The sequence below is a fragment of the Oncorhynchus mykiss genome, chromosome 13 (assembly GCF_013265735.2).
Source record: "Oncorhynchus mykiss isolate Arlee chromosome 13, USDA_OmykA_1.1, whole genome shotgun sequence".
Taxonomy (NCBI): Eukaryota; Metazoa; Chordata; class Actinopteri; order Salmoniformes; family Salmonidae; genus Oncorhynchus; species Oncorhynchus mykiss.
In genome coordinates this window covers 52,682,399-52,705,550 of record NC_048577.1, presented here as the reverse complement: position 1 = coordinate 52,705,550, position 23,152 = coordinate 52,682,399, and the positions used below count along the sequence as shown (strand labels likewise).

Here is a 23,152-nt window from a genome sequence, read left to right as displayed (position 1 = left end):
CAGATCCCGGAACTACAGTACGTAACGTAATCTGTTTCCATATCCTTCCGCCTTGGACTCGATTAATGACGTGGAGTGTGGATTGACATGAATGAATATGGATCAATGTCTTTATTTAAATGATATAATGTATACTTTGAAAGTGATTCAGTCCAAGAACATATATGAATACATTTAAAGATTAAGAATGTCGATATTTGAGAGAAATAAAGTGAGTATCGAAAGAATAGGCATTGAAATTCCTGTTCAGACATTCTCTGACATCTGCTCAATGTAAACAGACGCATTAGCGGATTGCTCTTTGCCTGTCAATCCACTGACCTTGCAATGGCAAATTACAGCCCATTACCAGTGAGTGATTAGCTAACTATGGGATGGATGATAGATAATGGCTGATTGATAAGGTTGTTCAGATATATATACTCCTCCCTCTTTCTTTTTCTCCAGCTCCACCACTCCACCTTATTTCTCCCTCTAGCACTCTCCTATTCATCTATTGTTTGTGTTATTCTCAGCTGTGGTCAGACAGAGTGCCTGGCCCTTGACATAGAATAAACAATGGGAACACAAGAGTGGGAAGTGAGAGGGAGTATGTGTATGTGTGTGTGCTTACCTTGTGCACAGACATGGAACACCGATCACTTTAATTGACACTAGTCACTTTAATAATGTTTACATACTATTTTACCCACATCATATGTATATACTGTATTCTACTCAAGGCCTATCCTAATTTAACTATTGCTGTACATATACTATTCTATCCTATGTATTCTTCAGCTATACTATATATTCTATCCATATACTGTCCATATATACAGTGCCTTGCGAAAGTATTCGGCCCCCTTGAACTTTGCGACCTTTTGCCACATTTCAGGCTTCAAACATAAAGATATACAACTGTATTTTTTTGTGAAGAATCAACAACAAGTGGGACACAATCATGAAGTGGAACGACATTTATTGGATATTTCAAACTTTTTTCACAAATCAAAAACTGAAAAATTGGGCGTGCAAAATTATTCAGCCCCCTTAAGTTAATACTTTGTAGCGCCACCTTTTGCTGCGATTACAGCTGTAAGTCGCTTGGGGTATGTCTCTATCAGTTTTGCACATCGAGAGACTGAATTTTTTTTCCCATTCCTCCTTGCAAAACAGCTCGAGCTCAGTGAGGTTGGATGGAGAGCATTTGTGAACACCAGTTTTCAGTTCTTTCCACAGATTCTCGATTGGATTCAGGTCTGGACTTTGACTTGGCCATTCTAACACCTGGATATGTTTATTTTTGAACCATTCCATTGTAGATTTTGCTTTATGTTTTGGATCATTGTCTTGTTGGAAGACAAATCTCCGTCCCAGTCTCAGGTCTTTTGCAGACTCCATCAGGTTTTCTTCCAGAATGGTCCTGTATTTGGCTCCATCCATCTTCCCATCAATTTTAACCATCTTCCCTGTCCCTGCTGAAGAAAAGCAGGCCCAAACCATGATGCTGCCACCACCATGTTTGACAGTGGGCATGGTGTGTTCAGGGTGATGAGCTGTGTTGCTTTTACGCCAAACATAACGTTTTGCATTGTTGCCAAAAAGTTCAATTTTCAACTTCCACATGTTTGGTGTGTCTCCCAGGTGGCTTGTGGCAAACTTTAAACAACACTTTTTATGGATATCTTTAAGAAATGGCTTTCTTCTTGCCACTCTTCCATAAAGGCCAGATTTGTGCAATATACGACTGATTGTTGTCCTATGGACAGTCTCCCACCTCAGCTGTAGATCTCTGCAGTTCATCCAGAGTGATCATGGGCCTCTTGGCTGCATCTCTGATCAGTCTTCTCCTTGTATGAGCTGAAAGTTTAGAGGGACGGCCAGGTCTTGGTAGATTTGCAGTGGTCTGATACTCCTTCCATTTCAATATTATCGCTTGCACAGTGCTCCTTGGGATGTTTAAAGCTTGGGAAATATTTTTGTATCCAAATCCGGCTTTAAACTTCTTCACAACAGTATCTCGGACCTGCCTGGTGTGTTCCTTGTTCTTCATGATGCTCTCTGCGCTTTTGACGGACCTCTGAGACTATCACAGTGCAGGTGCATTTATACGGAGACTTGATTACACACAGGTGGATTGTATTTATCATCATTAGTCATTTAGGTCAACATTGGATCATTCAGAGATCCTCACTGAACTTCTGGAGAGAGTTTGCTGCACTGAAAGTAAAGGGGCTGAATAATTTTGCACGCCCAATTTTTCAGTTTTTGATTTGTTAAAAAAGTTTGAAATATCCAATAAATGTCGTTCCACTTCATGCTTGTGTCCCACTTGTTGTTGATTCTTCACAAAAAAATACAGTTTTATATCTTTATGTTTGAAGCCTGAAATGTGGCAAAAGGTCGCAAAGTTCAAGGGGGCCGAATACTTTCGCAAGGCACTGTATATATATATATATATATATACACAGTACATACATACATACATATGTATGACATTTTTCGTTCTAATATTTCTATATTTCTTAATTCCATTTTATTGCTTTTTTAGATTTGTGTGTGTTGTTGTGTATTTTTAGATATTACGGCACTGTTGGAGCTAGGAACACAAGCATTTCACTACACCCGCAATTGAATCAGCTAAATATGTGTATTCGACCAATCAAATTACATTTGATTTGCTTGAGATTTAGGAGAAGCGTAAACTGCTTCTATGGAAAACGTTCATCTCTGTATACTCGTCGCAAGACCCACTGGTTGATGCTTATTTATAAAACCCTCTTAGGCCTCACTCCCTCCACCGGAGATACCTACTGAAGCCCTCATCCTCCACATACTACAGCCGTTGTGCCAGTCACATTCTGTTAAAGGTCCCCAAAGCACACACATCCCTGGGTCACTCCTCTTTTCAGTTCGCTGCAGCTAGTGACTGGAACGAGCTGGAAAAAAACACTCAAACTGGACCGTTTTATCTCAATCTCTTCATTCAAAGACTCACTCACTCTTACTGACAGTTGTATGTATTGTTGTTGTCTCTACCTTGCCCATTGTGCTCTTGTCTGTGCCCAATAATGTTTCTACCATGTTTTGTGCTGCTACCATGTTGTGCTGCTGCCATGTTGTGTTGCTACCATGCTGTGTTTTCATGTGTTGCTGCCATGCTATGTTGTTGTCTTAGGTTTCTCTTTATGTTGTGGTGTCTTTCTTGTCTTGTGTGTTTTGTCCTATAATTTTATTTTATGTTTTATTTTTAATCACAATTCCGTCCCCGCAGGAGGACTTTTACCTTCTGGGAGGCCGTCATTGTAACTACGAAGTTGTTCTTAACTGACTTGCCTAGTTAAATAAAGGTTACATAAAAATAAATAAAATTAACATAAACCTGTGGCTAGAGCTGGATTTATAACATGTTTCAATAAAGCACTTATCTTCATCACCACACGGTGTCGCCCTTCCCTATATTTACCCCCTGCATGTCAATGCCAGATCTGGCAGCCTGCCCTCAAAGACGAAACTCTCTATGGTTCATCACGGTAAGGGACAGCCTCAGAATGGAACTTAATGTGGAGGCAGGTATTAGAGCTGAGCAAGGGGAGCCTGGAGGCGAACAAGCCTCCTTCAGATGTAAATATCGTGTAGAATAGACCTTGGACCGGGAACGTCAGCCTGGTCTCATAGACTAGACGCAACACGTTAGATATAAAAAATTGTATAATATGCAGTGGTGGAAAAATACCCACATTTTCATACTTCGGTAAGAGTAAAGATACCTTAAAAGAAAATGACTCAATAAAAAAGTAAAAGTTACCTAGTAAAATACCACCAGTAAAAGTCTAAAATTATTTGGTTTTAAATGTACTTAAGTATCAAAAGTGTAAGTAATTTAAAATTCCTTATGATAAGCAAACCAGACTGTTTTAATTAGTTGTTTTAATTCACGGATAGCCAGGGGCACAGTTCAACACTCAGACATAATTTACAAACGAAGCATTTGTGTTTAGTGAGTCTGCCAGATCAGATGCAGTAGAGATGACCAGGGATGTTCTCTTGATAAATGTGTGAATTAGACAATGTTCCTGTCCTGCTAAGCACTCAAAATGTAACGAGTACTTTTGACTGTCAGGGAAAATGTAAGGAGTAAAAAGTACATTATTTTATTTAGGAATGTAGTGGAGTAAAAGTAAAAGTTGTCAAAAATATAAATAGTAAAGTAAAGTACAGATATACACAAAAACTACTTAAATAGTACTTAAGTACTTTACACCACTGATAATATGTTATGTTGGTATGGTTACATAAGACAGATGGTTACTTGACAGCATGGGAAAATCAAAAGAAATCAGCCTAGACCTCAGAAAAAAATGTTTGGTTCATCCTTTTTCCATACGCCTGAAGGCACCACGTTCCTTGTGGAAGGCTACCCGAAACGTTTGACTCAAGTTAAACAATTGAAAGGAAATGCTACTAAATACTAATTGAGTGTATGTAAACTTCTGACCCACTGGCAATGTGGTAACAGACTAAAAAGATGGGGCTGAGTGACGGGTCGCCACTGTGTATCATACAGAGCACGCAAATTCGTAACATATTGTACGTTTTGCAAAGCCGTAATATTTTGTACAGTTTGCAAATTCACAACATATAATACGAATTGTAATTCATCAACATATCATGCAAAATGAGAGATGGACATCCACAAATGAATACATATCACACTAAACGTAACATATCTTACTCAATAGAGTATCTCGGATTTACATACTAAATAATAGGAAATGCTCTAAGACCAGGTTGGGGATGTCCTCAGGACATTCACAATGTCCCCTAGTGGTCCCTTGCTGGTCTTTATGGAAAGTTGACTTGCCTCTCCAAAATAATAATAATAATAATTGATTTAACTTGTGTAGAACTTTTCATTAGAGAAAATATTCTCAAAGCGCATATGTAGAGTAAGGAATCATGTAATCTCTATTCATTACATTTCTATCTGTATTTTCATGAAGTTTTTTTTGTGTTTTACATGTCTGTAAGGAAATGGAAGTAGTCAAGAGGGGTTTTGAAGCCAAATGATCCTATCAGCAGTTTATTCTGTCATGGAAGTTCCAGGCACAACCTTTATATATGTTTTAATGATACGGCTGGAAAATCTGCACAGTGGGAGGTCGTATTTCATCTCAGTACCTCCAGCTGAATATAGCATTGGTTATTGGTGTGAGTGTGTGTGTGTGTGTGTGTGTGTGTGTGTGTGTGTGTGTGTGTGTGTGTGTGTGTGTGTGTGTGTGTGTGTGTGTGTGTGTGTGTGTGTGTGTGTGAGTGCATTTGTGCATGCGTGAGTGATTGAGATTGCGTGAGTTAGTGCGTGTGTGTGTGTGTGCTTGCATGTGTTTATGCACGTGTGTGTAGGTGTGTATGAATCTAGCAGTGGTTATCTGTGTGTGAGGGTGGGAGGGAGTCCTGTAAGTAAATGAAACAAAGTATGATCAAGAGTGTGTGATTTGTAAAGGATTAGCTGGATTGTAAATGTGCAGGTCCATGTTTGTTTACACATTGTAATTGTTAATGTATATGTGCATGCTCATGGATAAGGATATGAATGTGTGTGTGCCTGCGTGTGTGTGTGTGGCTGCGAAAGAGCAGCGTTGCACAGTCTCCTGAGTCAGCAGCCAATCCCTTTGGAATGCTAATCACTTAGCGTTTCTCTCCACCTGCACCCCCCTCCTTCTCTCTCTCTCTCTCTCTCTCTCTTTCTCTCTCTCTCTCTCTCTCTCCCTCTGGCGTCTCTCTTTTCCCATCTTTCTCCATTCCTCCCCCCTTCTCTCTTTTCATTCCTTCTCTTCCTCTCTATGTCCAACATTTCTTTCTCTCACTCTTCTTCCCCTTCCCCATATATCCCCCCTCTCTCCCTCTCTCTCCCTCTCTCTCCCTCTTTCTCTGACATGTTTCTATGAAGTTGGTCTGTCTATTAGCTGGTCCTGTTGCAGGTTCATGTTTGGTCCTCTGCAGCAGTGGTGGGGTGAGTCAGACATAGAAATGTGACTGATAGAATAACTTTACTTCTTCTCAGGGGAACTTATACAGAGCCTGGTAGCAGCCAGTCTGTTTAAAGACAGATTATAGGGAATATTATTCTAGCGTCTCTTTGACGTGATCTGTAGAGCCTGAGTTTAGTACACACCTCTCCTCCGCCTCCCCCTCCTCATTCCGTTCTCCGATCCCCCTTTGTCCATAACTAGCCCCCAGACAGATGGAGAGATGTATGATGTTCTGCTCTGCTCGATCTTCTATTCGACTGCAGTTGCTATGACGTCAGAGAGGGGAAGACGGCGGTGCTAGAGAGAGGGGGAGAGAAGAGAGGAGAGGAAGGGAAGAGTCAGGCTGACAGGGTTCACAGGGTTTGTTTTGGGATGTTTTCCATTCTAATAGAACAAATCAAAATGTATTTGTCACATGCTTCGTAAACAAGAGGTGTGGAGTGAAAAGCTTACCTGTTCCAACAATGCAGAGTTGAAGATATACTGCATATATTTTTTTTTTAATTGAGAAGTAGACACGAGGAATAACAAATAACAATAAGGAGTAAAAAAGAACATGTCTACCTGTACAGAGTCGATGTGCAGGGTACCATGTCAACTTGTGGACGTGAGAGGGCTGTGGGAACACGCACACTGACACTGACCATGGTCATATTGATTACGGTCATATTGACCATGGTCATAATAGATCCCATTCATTAGGATGAATCAGCAGGTTATGTTCACATGAAATGACAGAGGGGAGAAGAACATCTTAGTGTTCAGTTCTCTCACAGATTCAATTCGCTGCAGTCATGCAGTTATTTTATTGGACAGAAGAGAGCGCCTTTGGATAAATGAGGAAATGTGTGACGAATCTGTGAGTCTGTGTGCTGTAGTTGAGAAAGAGAGATTATTAGGTTGTGTGTAGGGGTTGTGTGTGTGTGTGTGTGTGTGTGTGTGTGTGTGTGTGTGTGTGTGTGTGTGTGTGTGTGTGTGTGTGTGTGTGTGTGTGTGTGTGTGTGTGTGTGTGTGTGTGTGTGTGTGTAAATTTGTGCATGTGTATGTTTGTGTATACAGTTGAAGTCAGAAGTTTACACACACTTAGGTTGGAGTCATTAGAACTCGTTTTTCAACCACTAGATCATACTTTTTGGAGAAATGTCCTCTGGTCTGATGAAACCAAATAGAACTGTTTGGCCATAATGACCATCATTATGTTTGGAGGAAAAAGGGGGAGGCTTGCAAGCCGAAGAATACCATCCCAACTGTGAAGCACAGGGGTGGCAGCATCATGTTGTGGCAAAATGGCTTAAGGTCAACAAAGTATAGGTATTGGAGTGGCGATCACAACGCCCTGACCTCAATCCTATAGAACATTTGTGGGCAGAACTGAAAAAGTGTGTGTGAGCAAGGAGACCTACAAACCTGACTCAGTTCCACCAGCTCTGTCAGGAGGAATGGGTCAGAAATCACCCAACTTGTTGTGGGAAGCTTGTGGAAGGCTACCCAAAATATTTGAACCAAGTTAAACAATTTAAAGGCAATGCTACCAAATACTAATTGAGTGTATGTAAAATTCTGACCCACTGGGAATGTGATGAAAGAAATAAAAGCTGAAATAAATAATTCTCTCTACTATTATTCTGACATTTCACATTCTTAAAATAAAGTGGTGATCCTAACTGGGTATTTTTTACTTGGATTAAATGTCAGGAATTGTGAAAAACTGAGTTTGAATGTATTTGGCTCAGTGTATGTAAACCTCTGACTACAACACTGTTCACTGTGTATCTTTATCTTTGATCTTCACTCCACAGAAACCAGCACAGAACCATTGAAGATGTCCATAGACAGGACATCATAGGCTAATGATTTCACATATCCACTGGACCCCCCACCAAGCCCAGAGACCAGATCCCAGGAGGGACAAATAGTTCGGAGTTGTGTAACATGCATGATGAAGTCTTGCCTGGAGGCCACGTTACATCATTCACATGCAGGCAATGCTAGCTCCAGTCTCCAGGGGCCTTTAATTCTTCTGTTGCCCCACTCTGGAGACCCTCTCCTTTGGTATGAAGGCTGAATGTAAGGGGCTGCTGTAAGATGCTATGGTTCTATGATCCTGCCCAGTGGTTGACTTGGTGTTTGGACAAGGAAGGTACACAAGGCTGGGCAAGTGGCTAGTATAACATCATGTTTATTTCACCATTATTGTAAAAGAGGTAAAACATGTTCAAATAAAGCAGTGTGACTGTGTTTTAAATGGTGATGGCTTTTGATGTGGGTTGATCTCTGGGGGGTGGGGGGGGGGGTATCTATTTTACTTTAACAGGCTCATGTAAGTCAAACCCCTCTCTTTCTCTCTTTTTTTCCTTCTTTCTCTCTCTCAGTTCTACTGGTGTGTAGAGACACTGAGCTATCTGTCATAGAGATAGATGGAGGGAGAGAGAGAGAGAAAGAGAGAGAGAGAGAGGGGGGAGGGAATGAGAGAAAACGGGAGAGAGAGAGAGTGGGATAAAGGAGAGCAAGGGGAGAGACCGGGATGGAGGGGAGCAGGACAGAAGGGAAGGAGCGTAAGAGAAGGTAGGGGGTGCACATGCAGGAGAAGGAGTGCAAGGAGTGACAGACAGGCACAAAATAAAAAGGGAGAGAGAAAATGATTGAGAGAAGGAAAGGGAGATGGTGTGGAGTGATATACAACTGCAGAAATTTACAGAGAGAAAGAGAGTAATGTTCAGGACAGAGACAGATAGGCAGGCGGAGAATGATGTAGAGGGAGAGAGGAACCAAAAGAGAGAGAGTGAGACAGAGCGAGAGAGGTAAAGAGAGAGAGGGAGAGAGACCAACAGATAGACAGAGACACTCTCCAGTCCGGTTGCCACATCAGGTCACTATGGTAACAGCTGTAGCAACCGATCCATCATATGTCTCTATAATTCATGTTTATCATGCCATGTGCTGGGACTGTACTGTATTGCTGATATCATAGCAATATGGATATTGAGGTGAGAAGCAGTTCAGTGCTTCGGCCTTATTGCTTCAACCCCCAGACCCTTAGTTCTGTCAACACCACAGAGTGTTTCTTCAATCAATCTTGGTAACTGCGGTTCTATAGCCTGTGTATTTGTTTCTGCATGTGTGTATCTTGCCAAACAGTCTGGAATAATTTGATGCAGCACTATGACTTTTGCAGAAACAGTAGGGGTTCTAAGCTAAAAATGGGATACTCAATTAAATCAAAACGTAATTCTTCTTGCCCAGCATGAATATATTTTTGAATTCATATTTTCATAAAAAGAGCTGACTGGTTAAAGCAAAAGGCAACTTAACGCCACAATAAATCAAAATATTTTTTCTCCAGACTTTGCTTAAGTTGGGTCCTGGGTTAGCGGCTGGGTCAGGCTGTGTTACCAACCTCTGAACCATCCCATTACCAAGTGATGATCATAGCCTTCAGGGAGCTTTACAGCTCAGTGCCTCCATTCCTTACATTATGTGTCTGTGAAGAACATAAATCATGGATGTGTGTGATGTAATTCTCTCTCCCCCTCACCCCTTTTCTCTGTGTCTCATGTGTGTGTGTGTGTGTGTGTGTGTGTGTGTGTGTGTGTGTGTGTGTCCGTTCGTGTATGCTTGTGTCTGTGCACTCGCATTCATTCGTGTGTGTGTGCTTCTATCTTTTCACGTGTGTGTATGTCATACAAGTGTGTTATCCAGTCTGCAGAACAACCACAAAATATGACCAGAATAACTTAATCTATCATCTGCCTGTAGAATATAGCATTTACTGTTCTATCTGTTCAATTAGTTCAGTTTTGAGGGTTTTCGTCACAGTTTGAGGGTTTTCGTCACAGTTTGAGGGTTTTCGTCACTGTTTTGAGGGTTTTCGTCACAGTTTGAGGGTTTTCGTCACAGTTTGAGGGTTTTCGTCACAGTTTGAGGGTTTTCGTCACTGTTTTGAGGGTTTTCGTCACAGTTTGAGGGTTTTCGTCACAGTTTGAGGGTTTTCGTCACAGTTTGAGGGTTTTCGTCACAGTTTGAGGGTTTTCGGCACAGTTTGAGGGTTTTCGTCACTGTTTTGAGGGTTTTCGTCACTGTTTTGAGGGTTTTCGTCACTGTTTTGAGGGTTTTCGTCACAGTTTGAGGGTTTTCGTCACAGTTTGAGGGTTTTCGTCACAGTTTGAGGGTTTTCGTCACAGTTTGAGGGTTTTCGTCACAGTTTGAGGGTTTTCGTCACTGTTTTGAGGGTTTTCGTCACAGTTTGAGGGTTTTCGTCACAGTTTGAGGGTTTTCGTCACAGTTTGAGGGTTTTCGTCACTGTTTTGAGGGTTTTCGTCACAGTTTGAGGGTTTTCGTCACAGTTTGAGGGTTTTCGTCACAGTTTGAGGGTTTTCGTCACTGTTTTGAGGGTTTTCGTCACAGTTTGAGGGTTTTCGTCACAGTTTGAGGGTTTTCGTCACAGTTTGAGGGTTTTCGTCACTGTTTTGAGGGTTTTCGTCACAGTTTGAGGGTTTTCGTCACAGTTTGAGGGTTTTCGTCACAGTTTGAGGGTTTTCGGCACAGTTTGAGGGTTTTCGTCACTGTTTTGAGGGTTTTCGTCACTGTTTTGAGGGTTTTCGTCACTGTTTTGAGGGTTTTCGTCACAGTTTGAGGGTTTTCGTCACAGTTTGAGGGTTTTCGTCACAGTTTGAGGGTTTTCGTCACAGTTTGAGGGTTTTCGTCACTGTTTTGAGGGTTTTCGTCACAGTTTGAGGGTTTTCGTCACAGTTTGAGGGTTTTCGTCACAGTTTGAGGGTTTTCGTCACTGTTTTGAGGGTTTTCGTCACAGTTTGAGGGTTTTCGTCACAGTTTGAGGGTTTTCGTCACAGTTTGAGGGTTTTCGTCACAGTTTGAGGGTTTTCGTCACTGTTTTGAGGGTTTTCGTCACAGTTTGAGGGTTTTCGTCACAGTTTGAGGGTTTTCGTCACAGTTTGAGGGTTTTCGTCACTGTTTTGAGGGTTTTCGTCACAGTTTGAGGGTTTTCGTCACAGTTTGAGGGTTTTCGTCACAGTTTGAGGGTTTTCGGCACAGTTTGAGGGTTTTCGGCACAGTTTGAGGGTTTTCGTCACTGTTTTGAGGGTTTTCGTCACTGTTTTGAGGGTTTTCGTCACAGTTTGAGGGTTTTCGTCACAGTTTGAGGGTTTTCGTCACAGTTTGAGGGTTTTCGTCACTGTTTTGAGGGTTTTCGTCACAGTTTGAGGGTTTTCGTCACAGTTTGAGGGTTTTCGTCACAGTTTGAGGGTTTTCGTCACTGTTTTGAGGCTTTTCGTCACAGTTTGAGGGTTTTCGTCACAGTTTGAGGGTTTTCGTCACAGTTTGAGGGTTTTCGGCACAGTTTGAGGGTTTTCGTCACTGTTTTGAGGGTTTTCGTCACTGTTTTGAGGGTTTTCGTCACAGTTTGAGGGTTTTCGTCACAGTTTGAGGGTTTTCGTCACAGTTTGAGGGTTTTCGTCACTGTTTTGAGGGTTTTCGTCACAGTTTGAGGGTTTTCGTCACAGTTTGAGGGTTTTCGTCACTGTTTTGAGGGTTTTCGTCACAGTTTGAGGGTTTTCGTCACAGTTTGAGGGTTTTCGTCACAGTTTGAGGGTTTTCGTCACAGTTTGAGGGTTTTCGTCACTGTTTTGAGGGTTTTCGTCACAGTTTGAGGGTTTTCGTCACTGTTTTGAGGGTTTTCGTCACAGTTTGAGGGTTTTCGTCACAGTTTGAGGGTTTTCGTCACAGTTTGAGGGTTTTCGTCACAGTTTGAGGGTTTTCGGCACAGTTTGAGGGTTTTCGTCACTGTTTTGAGGGTTTTCGTCACTGTTTTGAGGGTTTTCGTCACTGTTTTGAGGGTTTTCGTCACAGTTTGAGGGTTTTCGTCACAGTTTGAGGGTTTTCGTCACAGTTTGAGGGTTTTCGGCACAGTTTGAGGGTTTTCGGCACAGTTTGAGGGTTTTCGTCACTGTTTTGAGGGTTTTCGTCACAGTTTGAGGGTTTTCGTCACAGTTTGAGGGTTTTCGTCACAGTTTGAGGGTTTTCGTCACAGTTTGAGGGTTTTCGTCACTGTTTTGAGGGTTTTCGTCACAGTTTGAGGGTTTTCGTCACAGTTTGAGGGTTTTCGTCACAGTTTGAGGGTTTTCGTCACTGTTTTGAGGGTTTTCGTCACAGTTTGAGGGTTTTCGTCACAGTTTGAGGGTTTTCGTCACAGTTTGAGGGTTTTCGTCACAGTTTGAGGGTTTTCGTCACTGTTTTGAGGGTTTTCGTCACAGTTTGAGGGTTTTCGTCACAGTTTGAGGGTTTTCGTCACTGTTTTGAGGGTTTTCGTCACAGTTTGAGGGTTTTCGTCACAGTTTGAGGGTTTTCGTCACAGTTTGAGGGTTTTCGGCACAGTTTGAGGGTTTTCGTCACTGTTTTGAGGGTTTTCGTCACTGTTTTGAGGGTTTTCGTCACAGTTTGAGGGTTTTCGTCACAGTTTGAGGGTTTTCGTCACAGTTTGAGGGTTTTCGTCACAGTTTGAGGGTTTTCGTCACTGTTTTGAGGGTTTTCGTCACAGTTTGAGGGTTTTCGTCACAGTTTGAGGGTTTTCGTCACAGTTTGAGGGTTTTCGTCACTGTTTTGAGGGTTTTCGTCACAGTTTGAGGGTTTTCGTCACAGTTTGAGGGTTTTCGTCACAGTTTGAGGGTTTTCGTCACAGTTTGAGGGTTTTCGTCACAGTTTGAGGGTTTTCGGCACAGTTTGAGGGTTTTCGTCACTGTTTTGAGGGTTTTCGTCACTGTTTTGAGGGTTTTCGTCACAGTTTGAGGGTTTTCGTCACAGTTTGAGGGTTTTCGTCACAGTTTGAGGGTTTTCGGCACAGTTTGAGGGTTTTCGTCACTGTTTTGAGGGTTTTAGTCCCCTGAGGGGGAGGGGGGGGGGGGGATCATGCAGCTGAACAAATGACTCAAGAGTTGACTTCTGGGTTAACAGAGATTAGGCCTGGCTGGGACACACAATGAAACTGTAGACTAAACCACTCCTTTAGCGCTCCCAGATACAGCATTGTGCATGGTGGCCCAAATGGCACCCTATTCCCTGTTTAGTGCACTACCAGGGCCCATTTGGGACACAACCCATGCCACTATGAAGCTGGATGTTTGCCCACTATAGAGCTATAGCTAGCTATGTACCACGGCGACAGGACAACAGTTCAGGCCCCGGTTCTGGAAGCTGGTCTGACAGAACAGCCGGCAACGTCACTCTGACATCTCCTTTGATACGGATGGCTAATTAGATCTGCTGTAATAGAGAATAGTGCTGGAGGCTGGAGGTAGTTACATCTGTCCCAGGAACTGGAGGAGTGGATACAGGACCACAGGGCTGTCAGAGAAGGGCTATGGCACCATGCACACAGGAAAGCAAACACACACACATTCTTATTCTGGCTCCTACTACTCTTCAACGTTTTAAGCTAAACTTCAATTTAACCTCCTCTAGACAAGACAAAGTCAATCATGTATTCACTTCAAATACATTGTTTATTGTCCAATGCTTGTCATGTTTGCAAAATGAAATGCCATATAGAATGTTCAAGCCACTGGGGCAGGTGTTTTGGCTTGGGCCACGTTTCGTAGACAGCGGATGCATCCTCCACCTTCAATCAATCAAATGTATTTCTAAAAGCATTTTTACATCAGCAGATGTCACAAAGTGCGAAACAGAAACCCAGCCTAACACTCCAAACAGCAAGCAATGCAGATGTGGAAGCACGGTGGCTAGGAAAAACTCACTAGAAAGGCAGGAACCTAGGAAGAATCCTAAATATGAACCAGGCTCTGAGGGGTGGCCAGTCCTCTTCTGGCTGTGCCAGGTGAAGATTATAAGAGTACATTGCCGTTTAAGTCCAGATTGTTCTTCAAATGTTCATAGTTGACCAGCAGGGCCAAATAATAATCACAGGGGTTGTAGAGGGGGCAACAGGCCATTACCTCAGGAGTAAATGTCAGTTGGCTTTTTATAGCCGAGCATTCAGAGGTCAAGACAGAGGGTGCGGTAGAGAGAGAGAGAGAGAGAGAGAGAGACGAAAACAGCAGGTCTAGGAAAAAGTAACACGTCAGGTGAACAGGTCAAGGTTCCCTAGCCACAGGCAGAACAGTTGAAACTGGAGCAGCAGCATGACCAAGTGGACTGGGGACAGCCAGGAGTCATGAGGCCAGGTAGTCCTGAGGCATGATCCTAGGGCTCAGTTCCTCCGGGAGCGGAGGGAGCACCCGGCCTCACCCTGCTAGAATCTGAAGTCAAATGTCTACCATTTGCTGATGATCTGGTGCTTCTGTCACCAACCATGGAGGGCCTTCAGCAGCACCTAGATCTTCTGCACAGATTCTGCCAGACCTGGGCCCCTGGAGTAAATCGCAGTAATACAAAAATAATGGTGTTCCAAAAAAGGTCCAGTCGCCAAAATTGAGACTGCATGCAGAATTCTGCAACAAATTTCACCCGTGTATAATGTATAACACCAAATAATGCATGCTGAGCAGAATTTGGCCGATACCCGCTAATTATCAAAATACAGAAAAGAGCCGTTAAATTATACAACAACCTAAAAGGAAGCGATTCCCAAACCTTCTATAACAAAGCCATCACCTACAGAGAGATGAACCTGGAGAAGCAAGCTGGTCCTGGGGCTCTGTTCACAAACACAAACATACCCCACAGAGCCCCAGGACAGCAACACAATTAGACCCAACCAAATCATGAGAAAACAAAAAGATAATTACTTGACAAATTGGAAAGAATTAACAAAAAAACTGAGCAAACTAGAATGCTATTTGGCCCTAAACAGAGAGTACGCAGTGGCAGAATACCTGACCACTGTGATTGACCCAAACTTAAGGAAAGCTTTGACTATTTAGAGACTCAGTGAGCATAGCCTTGCTGTTGAGAAAGGCTGCCGTAGGCAGACCTGGCTCTCGAGAGAAAACAGGCTATGTTGCACACTGCCCACAAAATGAGGTGTAAACTGAGCAGCACTTCCTAACCTCCTGCCAAATGTATGACCATAATATAGACACATACTTCCCTCAGATTACACAGATCCACAAGAAATTTGAAATCAAACCCAATTTTGAAAAACTCCCATATCTACTTGGTGAAATACCACAGTGTGACATCACAGCAGCAAGATTTGTGACCTGTTGCCACAAGAAAAGGGCAACCAGTGAAGAACAAACACCATTGTAAATACAACCCACATTTATGTTTATTTATTTTCCCTTTTGTACTTTAACTATTTGCACAGTATTACAACACTGTATATAGACATAATATGACATTTGAAATGTCTTTATTCTTTTGTAACTTCTGTGAGTGTAATGTTTACTGTACATTTGTATTGTTTATTTCTCTTTTCTTTATTATCAACTTCACTTGCTTTGGCAATGTTAACACATGTTTCCCATGTCAATAAAGCTCTGGGATTGAATTGAATTAGAGGGATAATACTTAAATTCACACAGGACACCAGATAAGACAGGAGAATTACACCAGATATAACAGACTGATCCTAGCCCCCCGGCACATAGACTATTGCAGGACATATACTGGAGACTGAGACAGGGGTGAGTCAGGGGACGCTGTGGCCCCATCTGACGGTACTTCCGGACAGGGCCAAGCAGGATATAACCCCACCCACTTTGCCAAAGCACAGCCCCCACACCACTAGAGGGATATCAACAGACAGGAAGATCACGTCAATGACTCAACCCACTCAAGTGACGCACCACTCCTAGGGATGGCATGGAAGAGCACTAGTAAGCTAGTGACTCAGCCCCCGTAATAGGGTCAGAGGCAGAGACTCCCAGTGGAAAGAGGGGAGCCTGCCAGGCAGAGACAGCAAGGGCGGTTCGTCGCTCCGGTGCCTTTCCGTTCACCTTCGCACCCCTGGGCCAGACTACATTCAATCATAGCACCTACTGAAGAGATGAGTCTTCAGTAAAGACTTAAAGGTTGAGACTGAGTCTACGTCTCTCACATGGATAAGCAGACCATTCCAGAGCTCTATAGGAGAAAGCCCTGCCTCCAGCTGTTTGCTTAGAGATCCTAGGGACAATAAGGAGAACTGCGTCTTGTGACCGTACATGTAGGTATGTACGGCAGGACCAAATCGGAGAGATAGGTAGGAGCAAGCCCATGTAATGCTTTGTAGGTTAACAGTAAAACCTTGAAATTAGTTCTGAAGAGGAAGCCAATGTAGAGAGGCTAGCACTGGAGTAAAATTATAAATTGTTCTAGGATTCTAGCAGCCTTGTTTAGCACTAACTGAAGTTTATCGAGTGCTTTATCTGGGTAGCCGGAAAGTAGAGCATTGTAGTAGTTTAATCTAGAAGTGACAAAAGCATGGATTAGCTTTTCTGTATAATTTTGGTACAAAAAGTTTATAATTTTTGAAATGTTACGAAGATATTCTTGATATGTTCACCAAAAGAGAGATCAGGGTCCAGATTTTTAGGGGTGCGACTGCATCTAAGGTATTACGGAATTTTCAATTAAAATCCTCAGATTGGTGGTGAACCGATTTTTGTACTCCAATGTCCTTGGGTAGGTGGAGGGAGTCTGGAAGGGCATCTAGGAATCTTTGGGTTGTCCGAGAATTTTATAATTTATAGCACGGTTTTGATGATCCTTGTTTGGGGTCTGAGCTGATTATTTGTTGTTATTGAAAATGTAATAAAATCGTGGTCCGATTGTCAGGGATTATGATGAAGAACATTTAATCCACAATAATTATTCCACGGTACAAAACTAGATCCAGGGTATGACTGTGGCAATGAGTAGATCCGGAGAAATGTTGGACAAAACCAACCGAGTCGATTATGGCTCCGAAAGCCTTTTGTAGTGGGTCTGTGGACTTTTCCATGTGAATATTTAATGTCACCAAAAATGTTAATGTTATCTGCCATGACTACAAGGTCGAATAGAAATTATGGGAACTCCGTGAGGAATGGTAGCTCTTCAAAGTGATTGAATAGACTGCATAGATTTCATGACTAGAAGCTCAAAATAAAAATGTATTTAATTTTTTTGTAAATTGAAATTTGCTGTCATAAATGTTAGCCTCACCACTGGCTTTGCGGGATGCCCAGGGGATATGGTCACTAGTGTAACCAGGAGAATCCTCATTTAACAGTTAATTCATCAGGCTTGAGCCATGTTTCTGTCAAGCTAATCACATCATGATTTTGATCAGTGATTAGTTCATTGACTATGACTGCCTTGGACGTGAGGGATCTAACATTAAGTAACCCTATTTTGAGATGTGAGATATCACAATCTCTTTCAATAATGACAGGAATTGAGGAGGTGTTTATTCCAGTAAGATTGCTAAAGCAAACACCACAATGTTTTGTTTTGCTCAACATAGATCGAGGCTGAGCTGACTATCCCCATTGAGACCGTGTCTGTGCCTCAGTCTAGGTTGGCGTGCAGGGTCTGTGGGGACTCCAGCATGTGGAGCAGCTCAGAGTTTTCCAGCTCCACGAGCATGCATGTGATTTCTGGAGCCAGATTGGGGGGTTGGATCAGGAGGTCAAGTGTCTGTCTTGGAGGGAGGGAGAATAAAATAAACCATCAGAAAGGACCATGGAATGGATGGTCACAAGTTCTTGAATGAGGAAGTGAATTGAAAAGAGAGATGGATGCCAGACTCACACATACTTTATTTTGGGTTCTCAGGGGATAAGGTTGACAGCATGGAAGCAGTCAGAGGCTCCTGGACATGGACAGCAGGCTTTTGCATGTGGACCTGAAGCAGGGCATTCATTTCCTGCTGAGAGGTTTTCTGAGGCATGCTCGCCCATTTTTTCAGTTTTCGATTTGTTAAAAAAGTTTGAAATATCCAATAAATGTCGTTCCACTTCATGATTGTGTCCCACTTGTTGTTGATTCTTCACAAAAAAATACAGTTTTATATCTTTATGTTTGAAGCCTGAAATGTGGCAAAAGGTCGCAAAGTTCAAGGGGGCCGAATACTTTCGCAAGGCACTGTATGCTGCATCATCAGATATACTCCCTCATCTGATAGGAGGATGAGGCACTCATGTTGCATGCATGCATAATGGCGGGTGCAGGCTGGTTGGGGTTGATGATGGTTGGGTTTGGGACGGCCATGACGCTAGCCATCCTCTGCAGTCAGCGGTTCTTCAGATACGCCTGCTGTAGGGTCTTGTGCTGGGCCTGGAGCCACAGATAGCGGCTTGTTGGTCACTCTGCGACTATTCATCTCCGACAAAGCCTTGGTGGCGTAACAAATCCAAAGCCTTTGCTTCGACCGTGCTCCATCATCACCTTGGTGCTTGTGATTGTTCCGAAGTGGCAAAGCTCTTTCTGGAGATGATGACCGTCCCAGCTATCATCCATATTATTCATTAGCAACGTCTGGCACTTGCATTTCCAGCCAGGTCACCGGTGATACAAGGATTAGATGTCCATCCATATCTGAGGATGTCGGGAGATGATGTAGAAACTGGCCACTTTTTGGATTTTTGTTTTAAGCCTATCTCAAACCTTAACACTTACCTTAACCATTCACAGTTAATGCCTATCCTTAAAAATTCAGAGTCAATGCCTAAACTTAACCTTTAAACACTTCTAAATTTTAAGTTTGGAACAACTTCTAAATCTGACGTTTGAGAAACATGGATAAACGTCTAATTCTGACATGAGATTGTGAGAGCTTGTTGCGCATTTCTTCTGGCTGTGGCCCACATAGATCCACCTCCTGTTCACCTGCTTCTCATTTGTCTGATCCACAGCCTGACAAAATCAGATGCACTCCAATGACACACTGGTCTCCCAGACACTGAGCTCCGTAACACATCTAGACACTGACAATAATGGATGACCTCTCTCACCTTCTGTGCATCCTCCTTCCTTTTGAAACTGAGGAAGCCGAATCCTCTAGATTTCATGCTGTGATCAACCATGACAGTCCCTGGAGCTGAAAAGGACAGAATCGTCCTCAACTCAATAAAAAGGTCAACTAAACAGACACGAAACAAGAAGAGAATATACAACAGTAGGCTACACAAGACACATCAGACAAACACTCATCATGTCAACCATTTCTCACAGTTTGTCATCGTCCATGTTGATGCCAAAGTTCTTGATGTACACATAGGTGAACTCCTTGGCCCTGGATCCAAATTCAGCCTCTCGCTGTTTACATGATTTAAATGGTTCAATGCTCACTATTTCATCAGCCAACATCTTACCATTCAATCTCTTGGCTCGTTCAACAGCGTCCTGGGTTGTGCAATCTACATAACCGTACCCTCGGGATATGCCCTTAGTATCACAAACAACCTTAGAGGACAGAATATAAAATGTGTCCCCTAATGCTTGGCTTATCCAGATTCTTGACGATAATATTCACAACGATGCTCTTTTCAGAGAAGGATCTTGTTGATTCCACATGAGTCACATTCCATTTCATACTGTCCAAGGCAGACTCAACATCCTTTTGGTAAAAGTTGATATATCTACAGTATATCCCAAGGATCGTTGGGTCTTCCTGTCTTCGTAGACCTTAATTGAGTGGATTGTCCCTTTTGGACTGAATTTATGGAATAAAGTATGTTCATTCGTAAGAATATGTAAATGACCTACATATAAGGAGACCAAAGGCACCCTCATGTCCATGTTGACCATACAAGGGTTAACAAATTTGACAGTCTAATATCTTCTCAGTAAAACAGTTTGATAGATACCTTGCATGCAAGACAAATGAGTGTTCCAGCACATGAGATGTCAACAAGTTTGATTCTGGAACCCCTATGTCACAGGCACTTTGTGATGTCATAAAGAGTGTGTATCAAGAATGTCATCTATCAAAACAACATTTTACATTTGTTTCTCCTTCCACTTTATTAGTGTGCTTCCATCAGCAAGGTTAGGGTACAAAAATACTAACATAAAGCTTTCTGATACCATTTCTATACTTTTAAAACTGCACCGGTTTTTGTTCTCCCAAGAACCTCCCATCCTCTCCAATGTTATTTCTTCAACATTCTAAAACATAGTTAAGTCAGCTACGCCATTACACATTCTAGCTACTGTAATCCTTTCAATCACATCCATATACGCAATAGAATAGGATAGAAGATAAATTAATAGAATATATTAAAATATAATATAATTTTACAGAATCAAGTAGAATAACTAGATTTTTCCCTTGAGGGAACTTCTCTCAAATAAAATCAAATCAAATGTATGTATATAGCCCTTCGTACATCAGCTGATATCTCAAAGTGCTGTACAGAAACCCAGCCTAAAACCCCAAACAGCAAGCAATGTAGGTGTTGAAGCACGTTGGCTAGGAAAAACTCCCTAGAAAGGCCAAAACCTAGGAAGAAACCTAGAGAGGAACCAGGCTATGAAGGGTGGCCAGTCCTCTTCTGGCTGTGCCGGTTGGAGATTATAACAGGACATGGCCAAGATGTTCAAATGTTCATAAATGACCAGCATGGTCAAATAATAGGTCTGGGAAAGGTAGCATGTCCGGTGAACAGGTCAAGATTCCATAGCCGCAGGCAGAACAGTTGAAACTGGAGCAGCAGCACGGCCAGGTGGACTGGGGACAGCAAGGAGTCATCATGCCAGGTAGTCCTGAGGCATGGTCCTAGGGCTCAGGTCCTCCGAGGGAGAGACAGAAAGAGAGAAAGAGAGAATTAGAGAGAGCATACTTAAATTCACACAGGACACCGGATAAGACAGGAGAAGTACTCCAGATATAACAAACTGACCCTAGCCCCCCGACACATAAAGTACTGCAGCATAAATACTGGAGGCTGAGACAGGAGGGGTCAGGAGACACTGTGGCCCCATCTGATGATACCACCGGACAGGACCAAACAGGAAGGATATAACCCCACCCACTTTGCCAAAGCACAGCCCCCACACCACTAGAGGGATATTTTCAACCACCAACTTACCATCCTGAGACAAGTAAAGCCCACAAAGATCTCCGCCACGGCACAACCCAAGGGGGGGCGCCAACCCAGACAGGAGGATCACATCAGTGACTCAATCCACTCAAGTGACGCACACCTCCTAGGGACGGCATGAAAGAGCACTAGTAAGCCAGTGACTCAGCCCCTGTAATAGGGTTAGAGGCAGAGAATCCCAGTGGAAAGAGGGGAACCGGCCAGGCAGGGACAGCAAGTGCGGTTCGTTGCTCCAGAGCCTTTCCCTTCACCTACACACTCCTGGACCAGACTACACTCAATCATATGACCCACTGAAGAGATGAGTCTTCAGTAAAGACTTAAAGGTTGAGACCGAGTTTGAGTCTCTCACATGGGTAGGCAGACCATTCCATAAAAATGGAGCTCTATAGGAGAAAGCCCTGCCTCCAGCTGTTTGCTTAGAAATTCAAGGGACAATTAGGAGGCCTGCGTCTTGTGACCGTAGCGTACATGTAGGTATGTACGACAGGACCAAATCAGAGAGATAGGTAGGAGCAAGCCCATGTAATGCTTTGTAGGTTAGCAGTAAAACCTTGAAATCGGCCCTTGCCTTGACAGGAAGCCAGTGTAGGGAGGCTAGCACTGGAGTAATATGATTTTAAAAAATGGTTCTCGTCAGGATTCTAGCAGCCGTATTTAGCACTAACTGAAGTTTATTTCGTGCTTTATCCAGGAAGCCGGAAAGTAGAGCATTGCAGTAGTCTAACCTAGAAGTAACAAAAGCACAGATACATTTTTCTGCATCATTTTTGGACAGAAAGATTCAGATTTTTGCAATGCTACGTAGATGGAAAAAAGCTGTCCTTGAAACAGTCTTGATATGTTCGTCAAAAGAGAGATCAGGGTCCAGAGTAACGCCGAGGTCCTTCACAGTTTTATTTGAGACGACTACAACCATTAAGATTAATTGTCGGATTCAACAGAAGATCTCTTTGTTTCTTGGGACCTAGAACAAGCATCTCTGTTTTGTCCGAGTTTAAAAGTAGAACGTTTGCAGCCATCCACTTCCTTATGTCTGAAACACAGGCTTCTAGCGAGGGCAATTTTGGGGCTTCACCATGTTTCATTGAAATGAACAGCTGTGTGTCATCCACATAGCAGTGAATGTTAACATTATGTTTTCGAATGACATCCCCAAGAGGTAAAATATATAGTGAAAACAATAGTGGTCCTAAAACAGAACCTTGACGAACACCGAAATAAACAGTTGATTTGTCTGAGGACAAACCATTCACAGAGACAAACTGATATCTTTCCGACAGATAAGATCTAAGCCAGGCCAGAACTTGTCCGTGTAGACCAATTTGGGTTTCCAATCTCTCCAAAAGAATGTGTTGAACGATGGTATCAAAAGCAGCACTAAGGTCTAGGAGCACGAGGACAGATGCAGAGGCTCGGTCTGATGCCATTAAAAGGTCATTTACCACCTTCACAAGTGCAGTCTCAGTGCTATGATGGGGTCTAAAACCAGACTGAAGCATTTTGTATAGATTGTTTGTCTTCAGGAAGGCAGTGAGTTGCTGCTCAACAGCCTTTTCTAAAATTTTTGAGAGGAATGGAAGATTCGATATAGGCCGATAGTTTTTTATATTTTCTGGGTCAAGGTTTGGCTTTTTCAAGAGAGGCTTTATTACTGCCACTTTTAGTGAGTTTGGTACACATCCGGTGGATAGAGAGCCTTTTATTATGTTCAACATAGGAGGGCCAAGCACAGGAAGCAGCTCTTTCAGTAGTTTAGTTGGAATAGGGTCCAGTATGCAGCTTGAAGGTTTAGAGGCCATGATTATTTTCGTCATTTTGTCAAGAGATATAGTACTAAAACACTTGAGTGTCTCTCTTGATCCTAGGTCCTGGCAGAGTTGTGCAGACTCAGGACAACTGAGCTTTGAAGGAATACGCAGATTTAAAGAGGAGTCCGTAATTTGCTTTCTAATAATTATTATCTTTTCCTCAAAGAAGTTCATGAATTTATTACTGCTGAAGTGAAAGCCATCCTCACTTGGGGAATGCTGCTGGGAATGCTGCTTCTTTCCATCTATCCCTTCACACAATTCATTATGAATTATTGATTAGATTGTATATTGTCAGAAACATACCCTAGGGGGGTGTATGGATTCAGAGAGGATGGAGTGTTCAGTT

General features: G+C 42.7%; 1 pseudogene; it reads right to left on the bottom strand.

The window, feature by feature from the left end:
- Positions 1-17,456: 17,456 nt before the first annotated feature.
- On the bottom strand, positions 17,457-19,688 carry LOC118938093 (annotated as a pseudogene).
- Between the last annotated feature and the right edge of the window lie 3,464 nt (positions 19,689-23,152).